At 39.2% G+C, this 12,082-nt stretch overlaps 1 protein-coding gene across 5 annotated transcripts in view; it reads left to right on the plus strand.

Annotated features, from left to right (window-relative positions):
• Nucleotides 1–12,082, plus strand: part of NYAP2 (neuronal tyrosine-phosphorylated phosphoinositide-3-kinase adaptor 2) — a 142,637-nt gene that overhangs the window by 11,488 nt on the left and 119,067 nt on the right. The window contains exon 1 of one of the 5 annotated variants that reach the window (XM_054074807.1): nt 962–1,092. The exons of the other annotated variants lie outside the window; for them this stretch is intronic. The gene's annotated coding sequence lies outside the window, so the exon portion shown is untranslated. Of the gene's footprint in view, nt 1–961; nt 1,093–12,082 lie in introns of those variants that run through there. 5 annotated transcript variants of the gene reach the window in all.

Consider the following 12,082-nt stretch of genomic DNA (forward strand, 5'->3'; position numbering starts at 1 on the left):
CTGACCTAATTTTCGTATGGTACTTAGCAATCATGCAGAGAAAATAAGGTTAATGTGCTGAGCAGTAGCCGAGAGGAAGCCACAATAAATGTTAGTTTATATATTTTGGTCTAATTTTTAGATATTTTTTTCCATCTTTTATTCTCCTCGTCTCACCACTTGATTGTTGTCTGTCCAGACCAAGAGAACATGCTGGCATATTGCCCACAGAGGTTATAAATTGCAAATAAAGTTATGAAGCAATATCATCTTCACTAGCAATAAGGTTGCAGTACTGCAAGATACACGTTTGTCATACCATATCTGCCATAGACAGGAGTTCTGGGAACAGGAGGTAGATTTGCCTCAGCTATTGTGAGCGCTAGGGAAAAGGTGAGTATTTACATAGAGCATCTGTTAGAACGAGCAATTGTTTTCTGACTCATCCATAATGGAAATACATATATTTAGATACTTCTTATCTATTTTATATAGTCTTTTGCATTGCCAAGTGGTTTTTCTAATTGTATAAATACAAAATCTTGGTAAGAAACAAATAACGAACTCTCCTTCTCCTCTGAAGGCTGAGACACGTTGCATTAATCATAGGGAGTGGCTGGAGTTGTACAGTTTTGCAGGAGATATATGCTTTCAAATTATGGCTTCTAATTTTTGGCATCATTCAAGCTACGTTTTCTGTTGAGAAAGTCTTCATTTTGATTTCTAACACAATAAAGATCTGACTGCTCTGGTGTGAAGCTGATAGGAATTCATGCCCACTAATGCTACCTGCCAAATCATGGGCTTGGCCAACAAAGTGGGGTTTTTTTTTTTCTACTTCTGATGGTTTCCCTTACTTGTAAGTATTTCCAGCACCTAAATGTCTCTGGAAAAGCCTTGTTTCTGCTTGTTGAGAGAAGTATACAGACAGATGCTCTTAAGAGGAGGAGCTTTTAGGAGTGCTGTTCTGTGCTAAAGCTAGCAGAAATGGGCCAGCCAGCCAGTGACAGAGTTAAGCTCTTGTAATAAAGAAGGAATTGTAACGAACAGCTGTCATCCTAACTTCTCCTTTCTTCGGTAAATCAAATATTTAAGACTAACCCATCGGCAAAAGTAAGATCATATTTTTCTCTCGCTCTGTTTTTTGTTTTATTAGATTGAATCCTGGTATTATCTGTCTGTAGTTTTCTGTAGTTCCTGTCCCCGGGTTCCCTCATGAAAAAGGCATAAGTAGTGTCCTTCAGCTAAAAGTTAAGCGTTATCAAGCGTGGGAGATAGCAAGCAAATATAAAAAATATTTCTATGCATGGGATTATTCACTGCCAACAGCTCTGTTCAGCTGAGAAAATCTGTATGATTTTTGTGTATATGGATATGCTGAGGAGTTTCTATCGAAAGATTTCTCCTAGAATGAAAAATAACCAAAGAAAAATCATTTAATTATTAACTTACTGTTTATAATGATGTCTTGAAATAACAAAGAAACCCTTTAGGTGATTAGGATTTTTAAGGTACTGTTTCTTCTTTTTCTGAACATTTGTCTGTAATTGAGATTTTGCACAGTTCTAAATTTGCAGGGATACTTGTGCTTCCTTAGATTCCGGTATGTTTACAGCTAGATGTCAACAACAAGGTGATGGAAGGGCAATAAATATTTTGTATTGTGGCAAGGGGCTCAGTTTAAATACCTGGAAGCACATGAATGAGATTGTATAAATTACAAGCTTGTGAACCTATTGTTATTGTTTTGGTGTCAGTGTGAGTTTTTTGTGGTTATTTTGTGTGTGTATGCTGCTTTGTTTCTTGAATTCAAATACGAATTCAAGCAGTGAATGTGATTTTTAGATATGAGGTCAAGGCTATGTTCTCCTTCAACGAAAGGGTGTATGTTATGAGGAAGCTTAACTATGACACTGGCTGTTTTCTTTATTTTCCTCCCAGACATGTTGCATACTTGTTTCATCCAATATTAAATTATTGCTGTGATGCCCCCTTTATGGTGGAAATGGCTGATGAAGTGTGATGGAGACTAATTTCACTACGATTTCAAATCCTTTTCCTTACGAAAATATCATAGGGTTTTTTTGAACTTGTGTTGTCTAAGAAAGGGTGGTATGCGTAGCTTTTTCATCAGGAGTAAGTGAAATGGTTGTGCAGTCAGTGACCTCCAAACGTATTTTTGTTGCATTCATAAGTAAACAGATGTGATGATCTAGCCAACAAATCCTCCCTTCCAAATGCTCTCATCCATATGGCCGCCTGTATTACTGCCACACAAAATAAACAACAGACACAATGCAAACTATATCATATTACTGTTGCTGTTATTCTGAGAATTTTTATTTTAGGATAGTCATGCAACAAATGTCATTAAAATTTACCATGGAGGCTGATAGCCTTCTTGGTGATCCCAAATACCAAGGAAATAAAGCATAAGTCGTTATCAATTTGTTATCTAAATCTTGATGATATTTTCAATAAATCTTCCATCATTTTAGGGCTTCTGCCTGCAACTTTTACTCTCTTTCTGTGAAGTTATATGATCTCTTTCCGTTCATAATTCCACAGATTGCTCAGGCATGTACTGGCCCAATGTGTAAGTGGGTGCTTTTTTGGTCAGGATTCTTTTGTTGTATTTAAGAGAATAATTAGAAGTGTGGGGTCATAGAGAGCACAGAGGACTTCTAAAGGGGTTACGGACCCCTTTTCTTGTTAAAATTCAGTCGAAGTGACTCCATGATATTGGTATTCATAGGCTGACCACCTGTAAACGAGGGAACTGGACTCACTCCAGTTCTGTTTGGTTGTATTTTTGCAGACAACCTGTGGGCTGAGTCCTCCTTGGCAAAGTGAGTCTTTCTGGAGGTCTGTGTACCACTGGGAGAAAGTCCTTGGCATACCATTGCTGAAAGATGCTGGGGATTGTAACGTCCAGTTTTTAGTAATTTGTTCCCATTCCACTTTTATTTCTACTTTTTTTCCACTCTCACTCTCTTCATTGCTGTAACTGTAGGATGTGGGATTGTAATTTTAACGTAGTAGTTAAAATTGTCCAACACTGCCTTTAATTGAAAAAGCCCCTCTTAGCAGGTAGAGCTGTGGGGATGTAGAGATTTTGGACAAACATCTGTGGTTCTGGTTGTGCTGTTGTTTCTAGTGAAAGGTTTGCATTTGTTTGGAAAATATCTTGAAGTGTATTATAAAATTGCAGAGAGTAGAGCAGAAATAAATGGAAAATCTTTTTGTGAATATAAGGTAAAAAAAAAAAAAGACTTTTCAAGCATGCCCAGACAAGAGTCTTTAAAATTAATCTTGGATGGGCTTTACTAATGGAGAAATACATTCACTAAACCAGCACAATTAATATGTCATGTAACATAAATACTTTGTAGCCCAGGACTGCTGATAAAATTGAAGCATTGATCTGTTCTCACTCAAGGCTTCCAGTAACCAAAAAAGTGCTCCATGCTGAAGCCCACTGAAACCTAATGAATGTTCTAATCACTGTGACCAGAATTAAGAATTCATGTTACAACCTGAAGGACAGATGCTTGTGCAGAGGACATGCAGAAAGTTGTTTCAACACCCTTAAGTAGCAAAATTGTGCTTTGCTTCACTCCTAAATATGCACATGTGCGTGTTCAGTCATGTGGACTTCAGAAAGTCTGCTCAAACTGTCTGTAATATGCAGTGGGAACACAACACCGGGCTGAGAACCCAGCAGAACTGAAGGTCTCTGCTAGCATTGGAATAATATGAGTAAATCTTTCTGTGCCATCAGGAAAATCTATAGTTTAATGATGCCTCTTCATAAAATTGAAGAAAAACAATCATTCTCTTTGAGAGAAACAGCGCAGTGCATTTCTCTTTCTAGGGCCATAAATCATGTCTGTATTTGGCTGTTAATAATAAATATTACTTCATGCCCCACCCAGCTGGCAGGCGCGTGTTGCCTTTGCATGTTTCCCTTTTCAGCACCTTTCTGACAGGCTACACATGCTCTTATTTATTTATTAATTTATTTTCCTCCACGGGAAAGAACAAACGTGGTATGGTGCTTAATAATTTAATTGGGATGGTTATTTTCTTAGCCTAAAGAAGAGAGTCTGTTCTTGACTTTAGACCTGAAAACAGATATTGTGGGTACAGACCACCTCTGCAACAGAAGCATCTGGCGATGGGCATCTTGTTGCGGAGTTGAGCTAGATCAGTGGCTAAGATTTGTATGCAAACAGGAATGTGTGTGTGCACTGATTAGATTTTTGTGATTGGATTAAAATGGGAGTAAGGAGAGATTAGAGAAGAAATGGATTGCAGAGACATTACTAGCTGTAGGTTTTATAGTTAATTTGAGACTCCTTTCAGTTTTCGTTCTGGCTTTCTGCTCTGACTTGTAATCCTAAGTGCAATTAGTTTAGAAATATTAAAAAAAAAACCAAAACCAAAACACAACAAGTAACCCCCCCTTAGACTCCCACATTTAAACAAAAAAAAAAACCCACCGAAAAAACCCACCCAGCCTAAAGCCAACCACACAAAATAAACCCCACCCTGCCGAGTGTGTCCACAGCACAGGGCTTTCATCAACAATGCAGTCCCAGCAGCCACCTCTGGTGCCAAGAGGCTGTGATGGAGTCAGCGTAGGGTGGGCACCACTCAGCTCTCCGGAGGACCCTGCTCTGCTGGGAGCTGGCAGCGCTGGGGTGCACACCGCCTCCCCAGGTAAGTTGCCAGGAATGAGCCAAGTGAGCTGGTTTGGTCCCACACAAGGCAATAACTGGTGGTGGTTTTTATTTGATTTGTTATTACGCAGTACCAAAGGACCCCACATGGAAATTAGATTCCTCTGAAACTCTAACCCAGCACACACGTGCAGAATGAAGACAGCTCACAGCATGAGCTGCAATTGTACCCAACAGGTGACTAGAGGGACAGCTGAAGAGTGAGGGGAGCGCTCATTTCCTTCCCTATATTAGTACAGCAAAGAATAATCTGAAGTGTATCCCCAGTGGTTGTGATGAATTGCATCCAGCAGTACTCTCTGAAAGGTAGAGAGAAAGAAATGCTTCCGTAGACTCTGGCAGATCCTTCTAGAACACGGCAAAATTGAGGCAGCCACGGTCAGAAAAAAACCCCAGAAATATTCCTGCCAACACTTGTGTTACTTGACAAAATTGTAACATTTTAAAAGATCAAAAATGAGAGTAACTGTAGGGTTTACCATAAATTAATAAGATTTACCTGAGTTTAATCCATTTCCCCTTTCGGTGGATTATATAGGGTGCCTCTCACCAGTAGATCCTCTGCTAGCTAAGGGCACTTTAGTTATTAAGTTGAGATCACATGTTAGGAGCCATTAAGTGAATTGCTTTGTACAGCCTTTCCCTGAATGCTAGGGCGAATGCAGTATTTCATACCCTTAGCTAATTTCATGCTGTAATTTAATTTCTGAAACATACTTTTAATTGAATCTTTAAAGACAAAAGGAAACTGCTGAGTCCTTTAGTATTGCAAAAAAGATTGTTTAAAAATGTGGCCCATCTAGAGAATAATCTTTTATAATTAAACATAAAGTTTGTTTTGCTTCTCTGCATGCAGTTACAGAGAAGCAAATTCCTGCTGTCTGCAGAAAGCTCAGGGCAGAAAGAGAGGTACTGGAGAATGTGAGACATTATTTATTTTAGGCTCAGTTTTTATCTCTGGCGTGAAACAACCCTGCAGCCCTCCATGATGTGCAAGTCTGAATAAGTAAACAAAGAGAGGCTAGTTAAAATTAGTCTCTTAACACCAAAATCACATTAGCAGGAGCTCTGACCAATGATTTAATTTTCTGTTTTTTCGGAAATCGGATGAATTCAAGAGATGTCAGCAATATTGGCATAAAAAAACCCAGAGTAGCACAATGAAACTAGTTGTTTGCATCTTGAAACTGCTTCCAGTATTTTGGTGGTTAGATTTTGAATTCAGCTTCCATCAGCAGAGAGAATAAAGGTAGTTTCAGTAAAAATCCATGTAATCCATTATGCAATTTGTTATGGGAACAACATCTTGATTGACTCAGTAATGATGCAGGTCTTCAATTTTATGGACATCTGATTAAAAATAATAACAATCAATGCTAAATGCTGCCCACTGTAATGGAGAGGAAATCCTAGAGCATCACTTTGTGTTTTAGTATTCCGATTCTTTTAAATCAAGTGATTTGCAATGGGGATTTTCCTTTTTATTGCTGTTGGAGAAAAACCTATGATACACAGTGGAAATGAGATGTGTGGGGACATAATGAATGTGAGTGGAGTAAGAAGCATAAGGTTAAAGAGAAGGGTCTGAAATTAATCCATGAAGTTCCACCACAATATTTTCTAATAAGAGAAAAGAACAAAAGCAACATTTTGTTCTGTATGTGCTGGGAAAGCTCTGTGCTTCTATCTGCCCTGAGTAGATAGGTATTACAAGCATGCATGGTGCCATAGGCTTTGTGACAAGCCCCACCTAAGTATGGGAAGAGTTTGGAAGCTAGTGAAGTGGTGGAAGGAATTGCAGAAGAAGAGAATGGTTTGTGTTGGAAGGGTTTGGGGTCTTATTTGTTTTTTCTTGCTGGAAGGAAACACTGAGAATCAATTTTCCTGTTGATACAGGTTATCTCTTTTCAAGTTCTTCTACAAAGGGCAGTACTTTTTTTTAAAATTCCAATTGCCTTGAAGTTTACCCGTTATTACTAATCACCGAGAGGCATGGGCACTCATTCTTCATAATTAGATTCCTAATTTTTTCCTTGGATGTTTTGTTCTGTCGCATCAGAAATAATTTCTAGACTTGGAGGCATCTTGTCTTGGGGCAGTAGCACACATGAAAATTGTCTGAATGTGTATTAACTGCTGAAGGCTAAAGCATGCCAAAGGTCTTTGGGCATTTTATGTTAGGTCTTGGCACAATGGTGAGGCTCCTAAAAGTGCAGGAGCAGTGCCTCACTGGGGCTGACCTCAGTCAGGTGAAACAGCCGTATGACTGCCCCTGCAGGAACAGAATTGCCTCAATAAACCTGGCTTTGCCTTGCAAGTAGTTGCAGCTGTATTCTGTCTCTAGGTTAGGAATGGCAGCCCCTATGATGCAGGCCTTCATCAGCCTGTTAGTGCTAGCAAGCTGCTTAATTTTGATATGAGGTGCCAAAATTCTGATGATATGTTTTCTACCTCAGCATCAGGAGGGTCTTTTCACAGGAATCTTTTGCATTGACTGTCAGCCTGTGGATTGCCACGTTAAAAAAAAATAAAAAAAAATCAATTACTGATTTTTAGAGTTGGTTCAACATATTTGTTATTTTACTGGAAGGGTCGTCCCCTGTTCACCTCTCTACCAGTTGGATCTGGGCATTGAGAGCTGAAGCATCAATGCAAATTTCTGTGTATTTAAATGGAAAATATCCTGAAATTCACCCAAATATGCAGATTTATTTGAAGACTGAACTGATCGTGTTTGTGTTATGTGGCTTTTGTTTTGAGATTAAGAGTTTTTAATCAGTGTATCACAAATACCGTGTAAGAGAATTTAATTTTTTTCAGCTTTACATCTGCAGTGTTAAGCTAAGCAAAATGCAGCCTTTTTTTTTTTTTTCCCTAGGAAATCGTATTCCTTCATTGTTAACCTGAATTCTGCTATGTCTGTGATGAAGCAGATCAAGAACTGCATATGTGCTTGCCATGGCAACCCCTGTATCACATGACATACACGGTAGTTCAGCCAAAGAGCTTCATGGCTTATTAAACAGGCAGGCACAGACCCAGACACACACCATTTTGCCATGTGACTGCTCTAGCCCTGGCGGCTTTTTAAAGGAAAACCGTGTTTGAGCATCGTAGTTTTGATCAGTGTTATCTTGCCTGAGTTCCTTTCTCTCCTCTTAGATTCCGTGTTGAGATTTTAAAAAATGGATGAATGTTGACAGGACTCTGCTTACAGGTGTTTTCCTCTGTCTGTCTTTCATTTGGAAAAAAATCTGTGTGAAGATTAAGTAGTGTTTTTTAAATTATTTTTCTTAGAAATTAAGAAGCCCTTTGGTGCAGTTGAGTGAACAATATCATGCTTTTCTGGACACATCTTCTGCTCTTGCCTCCTGTGAGCTTTTTACAGGAGAACAAATGAAAATGGAGCAATAAAAAGAAAACCAATCCTTTCCAGTATAGAAAAAGCATTCACAAAATACTTGCCTGCAAATACCTTTGCTCCTGGCTGCTTAGTGCATTTCCTCTTAGACCTGATGAAGACAATGATGACAATACTTTTTAACTCCTCACCCAGCAAAATGTAATCTGATACAAGCTTTTCCTAACTTCGCTTGTTTAAGAGAAGTTAACACGTGGCATTTGATTAGGAAATCTGAGAGGTGCAGTCTCAATGAAGTGAGTGGGGGTGAGCAAAGAAGTTATAAGATAGGACTGGAGCTGAACAAGTTAGTCTGTTTTCACCTTCATGACCCTGAAGGGAAGGAGAACAACCAAAATGCAGTCTTGTCCTGATTTCCTTACTTAAAGGACCAGCATGGTTCATGTTGCTGCTGGTATCGTGCCTGACTCCCACTAGCACTGTTCTTGAGAAGGAGCACTCTTGTACATGCTGAGAGGGGCTACTGAAAAACTGACTCCTCATCAAAACAGCCCACTGTGGAAAGGAATCCCATTCCCATTCCATTTACCTTTCCTCTATCAAATATTTGACTGAAGTGGTATATTTTTTCTTTCTCATCCAGTTCGAACCTGAGGTTTTTGTGGCAAGTGTTTCATTTCTAGCCTAGGTGCTCACATCGCCAGGCGCCTGACTAAGATGGAGAACAAAACTCTGCACAGTAACAAAAAGTTGCCGGAAGACTGTATGAGTCTTAATAATCGCCCCTCCTCCCGCAACCATTAAGTTATTTAGTCTCCTATGTCTGCTGTGCAGATGCAATTTACCAAGAGATATAGAGCAACTAACTCCAACTCTCAGGTCCACATTAAAAAATTAGTAATTTTTGTGATTTATGGTGTTGCTTTTGAAATTAAGAAAAATCTGTTTTCAATGTCCGGTTCCAGTCTGTCAGGTTTTCGTCTTAATTTCCCAAGCAGTTGGTCAAGGAGCAAATGCTTATAATTCATGCTATTCAGTGAGAGACTGCTGGTTCCTGCTATTCTGTTCTAAATTAGTTTATCATTTGGTTACTGTTTTGGAGTCGATCCATGGTAAGGGAACAATAACTTACTTTGGGAAGTAGAGAGGTACTTGTACATAATAGTACTTCTCTGTTTAATGGTCAATTTATTATAAAATGATATAAAATATTATGTTTATTATTAGGGACACAGACAAAAAAGGTACTCTTCTGAAGAGTGTGTTCATGCATCTCTGCCAGGGATGGTAAGAAGATCTGATGCAAAATCAGTGTTTGATGAGGAGATGTTTTAAGATGTGTAATAAAAACTCTCTCTACAGGATAAAGTATTTTAGGCTTCTGTTTTAGTTCTATTTTATGATAGTAGTATTTTTTGATATCTTAAACTACTTGTTATTAATACCTGCTTTGATCTTATTAAGAAGGAAAGAGAACTTTGAGATCATTTTGTGCTGAGCAAAGGTGATGCACACTTCACTGAAACGTAGGGAAGACTTTGACAACTGCTCCTTGCGGTCTGGTACAGCCGTGTTGTGCTAGGTCTGCAGAAGCGGCGTAGAGGCAGCAATGCTTCCCCTTTTGTGTGCAGCCAAAGAACTGGCTTTTCATCATTCCTTTATGCCTACAAGTGGGATTGCGTTTTCAAAAGATATTCCTAAAATAAAATCTTTTTTTAAAAACTGGCCCAAACCTCTCTTCTATTCCAGGCTTTTTTTTTTTTCATTTATTTAGCTAAATAATTAGGAGTTTTGCTATCCAAAGCTTTGTATTTAAACGACAGGTTTATATATTGTGTTTGTTTGCAGTTATGGCAGTGGAAAAGGGTATTTAGGCTCATGACAAAATATTTTGACTAGCCTCTTCCTACTTAGTTATTTGTTTGTCCTCAGTATGTTTATCATGAATTGCCTTTTTCAGGGATTACAAACAAGATGGTAGCTTTCACTCACTGATCTTTGCTGTCATTTAATGATGAACTGATTCGGGAAGTTCTGTACAAAAGGGGATTGTCAGGCTGGGTCTAAAATTTGTGGAAATAACGGCACCAACAGAATACATCAGAAAAAAAAAAAAAGCCTGGTAACTTCATTGCAAGACAGTTAAGGTTGCTAAGAGACAGAATGTAATTATCTGCCAATTTGTTTACCATTCCCAAACACTTTAGAAGAGCCAGAGCTGTTGACTGCCCTGAATTCTAAGCTATGCACAAAATAAGTCAAATGCATTTTGTTGTCAAAAAGAGCCATGAGAAGGGCATTTCAAAAGGCCAGAAGAGCTTTAAGTTTGACCCATGGTATTTTTTTCCTAACTGGATATTATCAGTTATTTTCATTTCTCTCTCACTCCCAAAATGTACATACTGGAAGGGGAAAAATTTAAATTGGACATCAGGAAGAAATTCTTCATAATGAGGGTGGTGAGGCGCTGGCACAGGTTGTCCATTGGAGTTGTGGCTGTCCCATCCCTGGAGGTGTTCAAGGCCAGGTTGGATGAGGTTTGAGCAGCCTGGTCTCCTGGAAGGTGTCCCTGCTCGTGGTAGGGGATTGGACCTGGATGGGCTTTAAGGTCCCTTCCAACGCAAACCATTCTGGTTCCATGTATTTTAACTTGTAATACAGAAAATGTGGAAAAAAATGAAAGGCATAGCAACACAGAAATTTTCTAGTAAAAGGCTTACAGGTACGCTTTCCTGAAAATTATATGTTCTTACTTTACTAGTGGAAGCGTTCAGTGGTCCTGTATTATAATTCCATTACTGATGCATGCTGACGTTAATTTAAGGTTGACCAGTGTGAGTCATGATCTCATTTTGCATTTCTTTTTCTAAAATGCTTCGTGTTGTGCTTGAACTTTGAGGTAAGTGCTGCAATTTATTTTGGGCGCAAAGTAAGTTTGTGCCACAATGAAGTTCGCATTTCTCTGTGTCACCGTGGCTATTATATAGACAGCGTAAGATTTATGCCACCCTCAGCTATTCACTTTCTTGGTTTTAAGGGTATGCATTGGGTAAATTAACTACAGGCAGTAAAAAGAGAAGCTAAGGGTTCTTCTGTTTTCAGAACGGTAACATCTTCTATTGTTTTCCTTAATGGAAATAAACATTCATTTTTAGCTAACATGAAACTGTGGCTTTGAAATTGAAGAACTCGCCACAATACTGAAGGGATAAGCGCTCCTGCTCAGCCTAATACCATGCTCAGATCTGAACCAGTATTCAGTCAGTAGGTCTAACACTGCGGTGCTACCATATACGTACAGGTGTGTTACCAGCGTGCGGGATGCTGCTGTAGGAAGGCTGAAGCACGTGGTTGACCTGGAGTATGATCTTTGGCCTCTGCACTTTGCTCCAGCAAGGGCTGTGAATCCTTCTGTTCACTGACGTTCAACAGGACAGAATAAAGTAGCTTCAGCATAGCCATATTGCACATTACCTCGGCAGAAATTTGTCTCAGAAACACTTCACCACCCCTAAGCCCCCCCATTTTTTTTTTTTTTTTTTGGTAAATACAGGCAACCTCTTGCCTTCTGGCCACCTCTTCAGTGAAGCACAGTAGGGTTTTAGCGGTTATCAACCCCTGACTGTCTCTCTAGCTCATTCTGAACCCTTTGGCTGCAGAAGTCTTGCTTAACTTCTGATCTTAACTTCACGTCTTTAGAAGACCGCGTCAGAAACAGCAGCTGGAGGCACGTTGTCCTGATCACAGATGATCATTCTTTTGACTTGCACTGCAAGCAAGCTAATAATGGAAGTTGCTATTAGGTAGCCAAAGGATTAAGTCCCAGTTGTCCTGTTAAAAATCGTACTTGCTGACTGCTCTGGAAAGCTATCTCCTAGGCCACAGGAGCACAGGAAGGGTTTTCTGGTGGTTGCTTCTTTTCTCTTTGGGGTTCCAGTGATCTGGTTTTGGCTCCCATTTGTAATGTAGACAAAATAGTACATTGCCTTAAGAAAAGGAG

This window comes from Cuculus canorus, chromosome 9 (genome assembly GCF_017976375.1).
Source record: "Cuculus canorus isolate bCucCan1 chromosome 9, bCucCan1.pri, whole genome shotgun sequence".
Classification (NCBI taxonomy): domain Eukaryota; kingdom Metazoa; phylum Chordata; class Aves; order Cuculiformes; family Cuculidae; genus Cuculus; species Cuculus canorus.